At 40.3% G+C, this 13232-nt stretch overlaps 1 protein-coding gene across 7 annotated transcripts in view; it reads right to left on the bottom strand.

Annotated features, from left to right (window-relative positions):
• LOC140427991 (zinc finger and BTB domain-containing protein 20-like) overlaps positions 1 to 13232 on the bottom strand; it is a 502007-nt gene that overhangs the window by 76975 nt on the left and 411800 nt on the right. For all 7 annotated transcript variants that reach the window (XM_072513922.1, XM_072513927.1, XM_072513920.1 and 4 more), the window contains one exon: positions 8580 to 8691. The gene's annotated coding sequence lies outside the window, so the exon portion shown is untranslated. The remainder of the gene's footprint in view (positions 1 to 8579; positions 8692 to 13232) is intronic.

Raw genomic sequence — 13232 nt, forward strand, 5'->3', positions numbered from 1 at the left:
ATTTCTCTGGGTTGGGAGAAGGAATGAGTGGTCTAGTTCCCCACATGCAAATATTACCCAGCAACTGTTTAGGTTACATTTGTGGGTGACTGCTGTCACATTTAAGCAATCTCTAAATCTGTGCTCAAGCTTGAGTCACTGTTTTGGATGGGAACAAAAAAGACAGATTATTGATCACTAGACTTTCTGAAAACCATATATAGTACCAAGAGGAAATTCATTAAGGAAGAAGGGTAAAAAATTACATCTTATCTCACATTGCCTTTCTATGTCTTTTATACAATGTTTCCAGAGGTACAATCTTCAGTGTTTTTAAGCTTGGAAATAAGTCTGAGATCATAATTTTTTAACCTTACTCTACATCTCAGTGGAATCTTAAAACTGGATTAAATGGTAACATTTAGATTTTCTTTTACATAATAGGTTAATTGAATATAAAAAGGTTTGGCATTTACCTCACCAAGACACCAGCACATCCAAGATCTGAACTCTGTTGAACATCTGCAATTTTCTTACTCTTGGTGACACATCCTGAAATGTCAGTCACAATAGATGCCCTACAATCCACCCCTTGATGACTTCTTTACTATGCCAATTCCCACCCTTGGTCTCAAGCCAGTGTAGTCAGACATTGTTACTTTCTTGACGGCTGATTAGCTTGATGGGAAAGATGGGCACCGTCTTAATAGTAAAGTGTTTAGCAAAACATATCTATTTCCAAGTTAAATTCCAAGAGGGTTAGTAATTAATCATCTACACTATTATGTAAACTATTGCTTTGAGGCAACCAGTCTATCGGTCTACATGCCATGATCTTCTGGACAGTCAACTAGGATTCATTATGCCAATTTGTATTTGGGTGCTTCTCAACACCTTCAAACTAGACAAGGAGAGTGCACCTCAAATATCCATTTTGAGGCTTTCGTAGCACTGACAAATATCCTTGCAGACAAATATAACTATGTCTTATGTTGTTGAACTATGTTAACACGCTAAACTATCAGGTTTTTCCACCTGTTTTGCATGCTAAAATGGCCGGAATTACAGGTCAAGTATTCATACGCTAAATAAAAATCTGTCAATACGATTTTATTATCCACTAGATGGCACTGTACTGAACTTGATGCAAAGTTAATTATGCACTAGATGGCGTTGCAAGTTATTCAATGCAGTTTTCCCCCTTTATGTACAAATTATAATGCTCAAGTCGAACTCCTTTCAACTCATAACCAAAATGGCAGCTGTGCCATTATTATTTGCCTGCATAACAAATGTGAATTTTGAAGTAATTCTACGCAGATGAAGTACTTGAGATATTTTATAGACATGATGAGACTCAAAATAATACAGGTCTTTTTTCTTTCTTACTCAATCTGTGATGCCATGGTAGCAACAATGATTAACATGTAAAAATATAGGGTGCTTGGAATTTGCCACAGTTATACTTAATTACATAAAGTGTGTCCATTAGTTGGAAGGCTGGGAAAGCTGCAGGTAGATTTAGAATTTAAGAGGACAGGTAGCGGCAGTGGATGATATGCCAGGTCTGGGACTGAGGTTGGAGGTGGCAGAGAGATTGGAATAGGGGAAAGAGCAGAAAAACGATGGGCGGAGAATGGAGTAAACATAGACTAAGCAGTGGGGTCATTTTTCCTCAACTGAGCATTGACCTCTAGATTGGTAAAAGTCCCTCTTCATGCAATTTTGCCCAAACTCTCTCTCCTCCCCTCAGAACCTTAAGGTTTACCTCATCTCCACCTTCCACCTCAGTAGCCACTGCCATTTCCAATTTCTTAGATACATCTTTTACTTCTCTCAGTACTGCTTGCTTTTGTCACACCATTAAACTTTTATCATTGCCTGTTCTCCACCTTATTACACACTGTTCATTTCTTTACTTCCCACCCTTTTCCCTACCATTGTCCCTCCCATATAAGCTGCTCATCTGTAAACTTCATTGGATTGAAATGTTAACCCAACCTTCCTCTCCCTGCAGGTGTTTTCCGACCAGCCTGTTTCCACCATTTTCTGTTCTTTCTCAAGATTTTTTTCATTTGAATGTGTAATTCATTAATTTAGAAATTATAATTGAATATTATACAATGTTATAATGGACATGGTTAACTTAAACAGTGGTAGAACTGAGAGGAATTCTCATGGTAGCTGTAGTTTGTTTTTGCAATGCCATTGAATTCTCACAGAAATGTTACAATGACTGATTAGAACTGTTTCTAGCACAATGTAATTGTGTCACTCGTAAAATTGTTATTGATAAGGAATAATATTTGCAATATAGTGACACTGAACAAATCAGAAAATGTCTACAGGAAACATCAGATATATAGGATATAAAACAATTCCAAACCTTGCCTTTCAACATTTTACAAACCAAATCATTAAAAAATATATATTTTTAGTTTTTCCAATTAAGGGGCAATTTTCAACGTGGCAAATCCACCTACCCTGCACACCTTTGGGATGTGGGGGTGAGACCCACGTAGCCACGGGACTGTGCAAATGTGGAGTGGAGTGACCTGGGGCCGGAATCGAACCCGGATCCTCGGCACCGTGAGGCAGCAGTGTTAACCACTGTACAGCCCCCTGAATTTTAAAATATTGTCCATTAGAATTATTCTATTCAATCACAAACCTGACACCATCCAAGAGAAAGCAGCCTGCTTCACTAGCAATCTATCCACCACTGGCAGCACTGTGTACCACCCATGAGGTGCGCTGTAGCAATTCCCCAAGATTCCTTCAACAGCATCTTGCAAACCCATGACAAGCAGTAACATGGGAATAACACTACCTGTAAGCTCCCTCCAAGTCACAAACTATCCTTACTCAGGAGGCTAACAACATTCTTTCACTGTTTCTGGGTCAAGCTCCGGAAATGCCCTCCCATAACAGCACTGTGGGTGTACCTAAACACGGACTGTAGCGGTTGAAGGAAGTCATTCACTAACACCTTCTGAAGAACAATTAGTAATGGGCAATAAATGCTGACATTGCTGGCAAAATCCCATGAACAAATTAAAAAAACACAATGGCCTCCTTTTTGGTCTCATCCTTCCTTTGGTCACCCTTTTACTATTTATTTGTTTATAAGATACTTTTGGATTCCTTTTTATTTTGATGCTAATCTAGTCTTTGCTTTTCCTTGCTCCCCTTTCTCCTTGTTTAAAATCTCCTCTGTACTTTCCATATTCAGTTTGGTTCCCTGTTGTATTATGAACGTAACAATTATCGTTAATCACCTTTTTTGTCTCATTTTAATCTCTATTGTTGGAAGTATCTAGGGAGCTCTAACAATGAATGCCATTTTCTTCTCCCTCATAGGAATGTACCAAATTTGAACCCAAACCACCTCCTCTTTGAAGGCCTTTCAATTATTCTTTTGCCTACCAATATTTGATTCCAATTCACCTGGGACAGATCACTTTTCAACTCATGGAAACGATCCCTCCTCCAGTTAACTATTTTTATGTTCAGTTGAAACTTGTCCTTGTTCATAACTATTTTACTATGGATGATATTACAATCAACTGTCCCCTAGTGATCTCCCACTGAAACATGCTCCACTTCACTCCCAGGAACGAGATGTAACACTGCTCCTTCCTTGTTTGGCTAGAAATCAAGAATGTTTTCATATGCATGCTTTTGGAATTATTCAAATTCTGATGCAAGGCCATGGCCTAAAACATTAACCCTGTTTCTCTCCCTACATATGTTGCCAGATTTCCTGTTTTTATTTCAGGAATTCCTCACCCTTTTTGTCTTTTACATGGTTACTCTCCTCGTCTATATTAGTAAATTGAAGTTCTCCATTATCACTCTGCTGCAGTTTCTGAAGCCTTTTGAAGTTTACCTTCAAATTTGTTCATCTTTCTTCTACCTGCTGCTTTGTGATCTAATGCACACTCACTAGTGTCATATTTTAACCAAATAGACCATCTGTACATTATTCCTCTCCAGTACGATAGGTTTCTTTGGTCAATTTGCTTCCTTTTTCTTGCTCACCAACCTTATTTACTGCACTCGGCATATTTACAGATATTCACTCCAAATTCATTCCAGACTACCTCTGGTTTTCTCCTGGTCTGATTCTATATATTTCTGAACTATTCTTGACATGAGTGCTGCTGTACTTACCTCTCCCACACCTCTGTGCACCTTGTTTCTCCTGTCTAATTGATCTTGGTGCCCACCCCGCCAACCAGTTTAAGCCCTTCCCCATAGGAGTACCTTCATGTGAGGAAATTGGTCCCAGCTCTGTTGATGTGCAAGCAGTTCACCTTCAACAGGTTCTGCCATGGAACTGGTTTTTATGCCTCAGGAATCTTAAGCCTCCCCCCCTGCACCATTTCTCAACATTTGAGAAATAGTGACCAAAATAATTCAAGTTCAGTACATTAATAAAGCTAGGTAATAAGAATCTTGAGTTCCTAAGTTCATAAGATATAGGAACAGAATTAGGCCATTTGGTCTATCGAGTCTGCTCTGCCATTGTATCATGGCTGATATGTTCCTCATCTGCTACCTACAATGATAAAGATCAGAGCTGGATTGCAAAATCAGCCAGAGCATCTCCTGCCTAGAATGCGTGACCCAGGAGCAGGAGTAGGCAATTTAGCCATCGAGCCTAAACACCTTCCATGCGATCATGGCTGATCTCATCCTGGCCTCAACTCCACTGTCCTGCCCACACTCCATAACTCTTCAACCCATTACCAATTAAAGATCTGTCCAACTCCTCCTTAAATTTACTCACTGTCTCTGCGTCCACCACACTCTGGGGTAGCGAATTCCACAGATTCACAACCCTTTGGGAGTAGTTTCTCCTCAAATCTGTTTTAAATTCGCTACCTCTTATTCTAAGATTACGTCCTCTCGTTTTAGAATGCCCCACTAGAGGAAGCATCTGCTCCATGTCTACTTTATCCATACCTTTTAGCATCTTGAATACCTCAATTTGATGTCCCCTCATTCTTCTAAATTCGAGAGACTACAGGCCTAAACTGTTCAATCTCTCCTCATACGACAAACCCCTTATCTCTGGACCTCCAATGACCTAGTGGACCTCCAATGAACTTCCTCCAATGCCACTCCATCTTTTCTCAAATAAGGGGACCAAAACTGTGCATAATACTCCAGGTGCAGTTTTACAAATGACCTGTATAGTTGCAACAACACTTCCCTACCTTTATACTCAATTCCTTTTGGTATAAATACCAACATTCCATTTGCTTTAATTATTATTATTATTTTTATTATTATCTGCTGCATCTAAATGTTTGTTTTCTGTGACTCATGTACGAGGACACCCAGATCCCTCTGCATCGGAGCATCCCAAAGTCTCTCCCCATTTAGATAATAAGTTGCCTTTCCATTTTTTCAACCAAATGCATGGCCTCACACTTATCCACATTAAACTCCATCTGACACATTTTGGCCCACTCTCCGAACCTATCTATATCCATTTGTAAGGTTCTTATTTCCTCATTGGTGTAACTTACTGTCCCACCTATTTTGTGTCATCTGCAAATTTGGCTGTGGAACCTTCTATCCCTGTATCCAAGTTGTTAATATAGATTGCAAATAGCTGGGGCCCCATGGACCGAACCCTGTGGCACCCCACTATTTACATCTTGCCATCCAGAAAAAGACCCATTTATCCTGACTTTCTGTCTCCTGTCCATCAGCCAGTCTTCTATCCAAGCTAATAAGTTAGCCCTAATCCCATGTGATCTCACCTTGTGAATTAACTTTCTGTGCGGCACCTTCCGGAAGTCCAGATATACTACATCTACAGGATTCCCCTTATCTACTTTGTTACATCTTCAAAGAACTCAAGCAAATTATTTAAACATGATTTGCCCTTCATAAAACAATACTTTGCCTCTGACTCTGATGGATAGCGCTTTGGCTTTCCAAATGTCCTAATATTACATCCTTGATGATTGATTCTAACAATTTTCCAACAACAGATGTTAAACTAACTGGTCTGTAATTCCTACATTCTGCCTTCCTCTCTTTTTGAATAAAGGCGTTACGTTTGCATTTTTCCAATCCACTGGTACCTTTCCCGTGTCCAAAGAATTTTGGATATTATAACCAATGGATCCACTATCTGTGCTGCCACTTCCTTTAACGCCCTAGGATGTAGGCCATTAGGTCCTGGGGACTTGTCTGCCCTCAATCCCAAGAGTTTGTTGAGTATTGTTTCACTATTGATACTGATTTTTCCAAGTTCCATCCTTTCTATTACCTCTGAATTGCCCGTTCCTATAGGAATGGTACTAGTGTCCTAGACCGTGAAAACTGAGGCAAAGTATTGGCTTAGCATCTTTGCGATACCCACTATTAACTCACCGGTTTCATCTTCCAAGGTGCCAACATTCACCTTAGCGATTCTCTTCCCTTTTATGTACCGAGAGAAGCTTTCGCTATCCTTTTTGATATTCTGTGCTATTTTGTTTCCATAATTTACCTTGGCTCTTTTTATTATCTTTTTAGCATCCCTTTGTTTATGTTTGAAAGTTTCCCAATCTCCCAGCCTGCCACTGGCCTTTGCAATATGATATAACTTAGTTTCTGTCTTTATAATGTCCTTGACTTCCTTGTTTAGCCATAGATGTTTTTTTACTCCTCTTCCTATCTTCCTTCCTCACTAGGTTATATTTTAGTTGTGAGGAATTGAGTATCTCCTTAAACAACTGCCACTGCTCATCTGCTGTCCTATCTTTTATCCTTCCTGCCCAGTCTATATGGGCCAAATCTGTCCTCAAGTCTATGTAATTTCCTTTGTTTAATTCCAGAACACCAGTGTGGGACTCCACTTTCTCACCCCCAGACTGAATCTTGAATTCTACCATATTATGGTCACTACTCCCTAGTGGATCCTTAGCTATGAGGTAATTAATTAATCCCTCCTCATTACACAAGACCAAATCGAGAGTAGCCTCCTCCCTGACTGGTTCCCCACCATATTGTTCCAGGAAACAGTCTCTAATGCATTCAATGAACTCTACCTCCGGGCTACCCTTGCCAATTTGATTCCTCCAGTCGATGTACATATTAAAATCACCCATTATTATTGCCGTATCTTGCTTGCAATTCTTTAAATTGGGTTTTCTAGCTTCCTGTACAACTGAACCTTCCCCAACCCTATCTACAGTCGTAGTTACGCGATTTGCTAGGACTCTGGTCCCAGCATGATTCAGATGAAAGCCATCCTTTCGGAACAGGTCCCCTCTTCCAGAGTACTGGTGCCCCGAGTACTGATGCCAATGTCCCATGAATTCAAACCCATTTCTCCCACACCAATCTTTGAGCATTTATCTCCTTAATCTTATTGATCCTGTGCCAATTAGCTTGTGGCTCAGGTAGTAATCCAGAGATTATTACCTTATTGTTTCTGCTTTTTAATTTAGCTCCTAGCTGTTCATACCCGCTTAGCAAAACCTCTGGCCTTCTTCTACCTATATCGTTGACACCAATGTGGACCATGACAACTGGATCTTTACCCTCTCACTTCAAGTTCCTCTGCAGCCCAGATGAGATATCCTAAACCCGAGCACCAGGCAGACAACACGACCTTCGGGATTCTCGATCCTGGTCACAGAGAACAGTGTCAATGCTCCTAACCACTTTATCCCCGATTCCGACTACATTTCTTTTCTCTCCCCCCCACTTGAATGGCTCTCTGTACCACGGTACTGTGGTCAGTTTGCTCATCCTCCCTGCAGTCTCCATTCCCGTCCACACAGGGAGCAAGAATCTCAAACCTGTTGGACAGGGATAAAGGCTGAGGCTCCTGCTACCCTACCTCCTAGATCCCTCGATTTGCCTCACTCGCAGACACACCCTCCTGTCCCTGACCACTGGCTGAATTTAAGTTAGTTAGTCTAAGGGGTGTGATTGCCTCCTGGAACACAGTGCCCGGGTACCTCTCCCCCTTCAGGACGTGTTGCAGTGTCCGAAACTCAGACTCTAGCTAATTAGAGTTAATTCCAGATTTTAAGAAGGACTAGTTTTACTACAATGGTGTAAAAGTTAATCAGGTCAATTGGTGAACTCAGCCTCATGGAGATGTTGCTGATAATGAAAACAAACGAGGAAACCATGTATGTTCCTCAAGTCAGAAGAAGAACACAGAGCTAGACAAAGCCAAGGTGGCTAGCTAGTCATGTCCAAATGTATGGGACAGATCGATGGATCAGTTGGTGTTTTCTGCTTGAACTTTTTTGTAAACTTGAACCCCTCTCTCTACTACTTCTTTCCCTACCTACCTTCTTTAAACCCCTTGCACCTGTACATTTCACTAGGCTCTCTCTCCTGCCCCCAAATCATGTTTTTGGAAAACCAACAGATGTATTTGGAGAAACTGACACCAGATTGCATAACTGTCAGGTGATATACTTTCACGATAATGCACCAAGTATTGTGCAAAACAGCGTGACACCTGTAATACTTACCACAACATCACCTGCAGGAGGAAGAGATATTACAGGTGCTTATAACAACTTGCAATGAAACATGCACCAATTATGCTGACTTGCGTATATAAGATAAATTACCTTGAAACTTTGCAATATAGCCCCTGTATTGCACAATATGGTTACTGGGTCCACAAAATTGTCTCATACTTTCCACAAATATTTTCCAGCTGTCATTTTATTTCTCAGTAACCTAAAATAAAAATGTAAATTAAATTTTTTAAAAATACACATTTCGCAATTGCACGATTAAATATATTCAGTTAGTTGTCTTTGTGTATTTTACTATCCTCATTTAGGCCTCTTCTTGTCTCAAAAAGGCTGGACTTGGAACGAATATATTTAGCAAATAACAATTCAGATATTGCAGTTATATATCTATGCATTTTGAGTATGTGCAGTTAGCAATATTTTCCAGAATGCAATCTGTGTGTCATCAGGACAAGAAGGTATAAGGTATGTTCACTCACCCTATTGACAGAGAGACTTTTTTTTAAATTTAAAAGACTTCAAAATAAATTCAAATTTCCAAACTTCCATTCAGCCAATAACAATTAAGATATTGCAGTTATATATCTATGCATTTTGAGTATGTGCAGTTAACAATATCGTCCAGAATGTAATCTGTGTATCATCAGGACAAGAAAGTATAAGGTATGTTCACTCACCCTATTGATAGTGAGATTTTTTTTAAATTCCAAAGACTTCAAAATAAATTTAAATTTCCAAACTTCCATTCAGCCAATTGATATATTTATATAAATGTACAAATTTATGTTATTGAAACATTGTACAAATTAGCAAATCACAAATAGTAGTACGTTGTTGAGGAGAGTGACAGAGCTGCAGCCCACAAATTCTGTCCTTTAATTTTAACAAGCAGAAAATTGATGTTCATACATTTGAGGACAAGAATAGAGGATCAGATGATCGGGCAAGCAGTGGTGCAACTGGCAAAAATATAGGAACAGGAGTCAGTCCATTCCATCCCTTGAGCCTATTCTGCCGTTCAATGATCCATACTCTAATTCCATACACTTGCCTTGTCTCCGTGTCCCTGGCAAGCAAAAGTCGATTGATTTCAGATTTAAAATGATTCACCAAACTAGAATGTACTGGGCGAGAGCTGCACACTTTTACCACCTTTGGTACAAGGAAGTGTTTCCTAACTTCTCTACTGCATGGCCTGGTTCTAATCTTGGGATTATGTTGCCTTATCCTCAAGCTCCTCCAACGATAGAAAGGTTTCTCTCTAACTACCCTATCTATTCCTTTCAAACATCCTAAAATCCTCATCAAAGCACTCTTTAACTTTCAAGGAATAAAAGACTAGTGGACGTAATTTCTCCTCATAATCTAATCCTTGGGTCTCTGGTAAATCTGCGCTGCACTCCTTACGAGGTCAATGTATCTTTTCTAAGTGTGCTGTCAATTGTTCATAAACAGCTAATGGCAGAATGTGTCCTTCTTCACAAAGCAAATTCTATTCTATTATATCCAATAACAAATCTCAAAAACTCCCAAATTCCCTCCCAAGATCTACTGGACCTCTGAATCTACCCCACTCAGACTTCCCATCATCCACACAGCTAGATCCTGTGACACTATATCCACCCATTTTTCAGAAACAGCATTCCCAGTTCTGCCTAATCTCTTAACTATTCCGATCATTCCCAGATCTCAAGAGCATTCTTTCCAATTCCTCAAAATCAGGATCAGTTACAAATCCCAAATCCGGCCAGAATACTTTTGAATTCCCTTCTTCTAAAAGTTATGACACAGTGTGAGCAATGCCAGAAGACACATTAGTTTACATTAATTATTGAATGACAGCTATTGTATGCCAAATAGTGTGATACTTCAATAATGAAAATTCCTGTCCTACCGCTACCTATGTATACTGATCGGTAATCGATACTGCAGTTGTTTATAATACATTGTCCGTGGAACATGTGGTCCGAGTACTGAAATTAATGCAATATTAGTTGATTTGCGCTGACTTGCTTCTGCTTCTTCTCCTCTCCCTGTATCTCTCATTATTTGGGTGCAATGCAATGGATGGCACGGGGTGTTCATAGAATTCCTACAGTGCAGAAGGAGGCCATTCGGCCCATCGAGTCTGCATCAACCCTCTGAAAGAGCATCCTACCTAGGCCCACTCCCCCGCTCTATCCTCGTAACCCCACCAAACCTACACATCTTGGGACACTAAGGGGCAATTTTATCATGGCCAATTTATCTTTGGACTTGGGGTGTTGTGGTAGGAAAAGGTCGACACGAAAATCACTATTCTATTTCAGAAAACCACCCGTTGAAGGATAGAACTGGAGCCAACTTTATGGACTTTTATATTTATTTACAGAATTACACATGACAGAAATGTACCTTTTAACCAGATGTTATAACCTGCACAGGACCTATGGGGTGGAAGCAATTAACCTCCCCTTGAGTCTGGTTGAGTACGAGCTCCCTTGCTGAGGGGTGGGGAGCCCATGGGACTCTAATAACCTGTAATATGAAGGTTAGCCAGGTTTGGAACCAACACCTCAGACCTGGCTGGGATCTGGAGAGTATTGTACATCCCATTACTTCAAAATAAAACTAGTTTCTCTTATCCACTCGCTGGGTCTCGTCTGTGGTCACTAAACCAAACAATCAGTTTTAATCTGTGTCTATTTATATAGGCAGAAGTGAAAAATCCAATTAATCCTACATTCATTCAAACACATTTAATATACAATAAACATTCACCTCCAAGTAAAGATTTTACCAATGAATCATCTGTCCCATGTATCAATTTTCAACATTGGCCCAAATCCTGTGATCAGCATTGAGTGAACAGGCAAGCTTTTCATTACACTTCCACTCACTCACAGAGTCTTTGTGGGCTTTTGTACTGCAACTTGTGGTGATTAAGAATCAAAAACAGTATATCGGCATCAGCAGGTAATCTGATTCCTGTTTGAACAGGGCAACAGTGTATGTCCTTAGCCAATCAGATTGAAGAAACTATGAGATGTACATTGTGAAGTGGTAATTTGAGTATTTAATTCTTATACTGAAAGTGAAAGAGTGAGGAAAAGATGGGATTCAAAGAAATAAGAGTAGGAAAGGAAAAATACACTTTTTCCTCATCTACAAATGCAACTCCATATTTGTAAAAGTTAACTTTCAGTGCCAGGGAGGTTGTTTGGCAGTAATCAACTTTATTACACTATTAAAAGTGACGCACATTTAATGGATAGGCCAACTTTTTCTGTTGATTTTATTGGATATCTAGTGCTCAAGTACAGTGACTCCATGCCCTTACACTGTGTTTCAATGTTGAATCTGGGTGAGATTGTGGTATAGTGCGCCAATGGCTCTCTGGGGTTCATTCCCTGTGTGCAGGTCCTGCTATGCCTTCCTCTTTACAGTTCTGCTCCTGCCTTTGACGAGCCAAGCAGTGTCATTGATGTCTACTCCTTCTCTCCTGCCTATAAACGAGAAGATAGAGAGCAAAATTGCCAGACTCCAAGTCCCTTGCGGTCTCCTCACTGCAGTATGAAAGAGAGAGACTTGATGGTTAGCAATTGTCTACTAAGGACCATTCTTTGAAGTATGGGGACCACCATTTTCTGAAGAGCTGATAGCAGCAAAGTGGTTAGCGAGAATGGTGCCGAGTGAGGAGCAGCCAATCAAAGCATAAGTGAAATGTGCAGAGGACTCTGGGTAAATATGGCAAGACTGTTTCCACTGATGAGAATATCAGAATCAAGGAAACAAAGATTGTGGATTTTACCGGGTCAGTGATCAAAAACAATGGGTTTTACATGCTGAAATTCAAGTACAGATTGGCTCTGATTGAGGCTCCCTGTTCAGAGCTATCAACTGCGTCCAAACCAGAATCCTAGGAGATGGGAGATTGATCGGGCATATTAAGAGTGACACTGACTGAGGAACTTGACTGCAGTGCAGTACAGGAGGGTGCTGACTTTAGTTTAAGGGTGAATATCAGTGGAGTATATCAAGGTGTTACCATCTATTACTTACTATCAGTGCCCTGGATACCAGCAGTGGATTAGTATTGCTGGCTACAAGGGAAATTTTGAACTCTAACAGTATTGCTGTTAGTTATCTGTGCAATTTTAGTGAATTATTAATTACTGATGGAATTAAATTTACTTTTTCCTTTGGTTTCCTTCTGCAAGCTCCTACCCCACCTTTGCCTTTTCCTCCACCCTACCTCAGTCTCTCTTTTCTTTGCCTACTCACAGTAACCCCCCGACGCCCCCCCCCCCCCCCCGCCCCCGTCTTAGAATCTATTGCACAGAAATTGCTGATGCACAACGATGAGCTAAGAGGAACTCACAACTGACTGCAATAACATGAGATGTCACATGCTCAGAGCATGGGATCAAACATCCAGGAATGCATCCAGAGTTGGAAAATTTAAGAGCCAGCTACGTTGGCAAAGGAGGAGAGCGTGTTGTTCAAGAACAAATGTCTGCCAAAATACTTATTAGATTTGCTTATAAAGACTGGCAAAATATTTTTGAGTTATGAGTAACAAATCAACCATGTCTTCCGGGGGATGGACGCAGTGTGGAGTGTCTGCGGCCTTCCTGTTTGCAATATAAACCAGAGCCTCTGCCCCAACTATTTCCGCGTCAGGCCATAGACTGCAGGTTTTAAATACACTGCTAACAGAACGCTAATGCTGTGATACAAAATACAAACAGAAAATACCGGAAA

The sequence above is a fragment of the Scyliorhinus torazame genome, chromosome 8 (genome assembly GCF_047496885.1).
Source record: "Scyliorhinus torazame isolate Kashiwa2021f chromosome 8, sScyTor2.1, whole genome shotgun sequence".
Classification (NCBI taxonomy): Eukaryota; Metazoa; Chordata; class Chondrichthyes; order Carcharhiniformes; family Scyliorhinidae; genus Scyliorhinus; species Scyliorhinus torazame.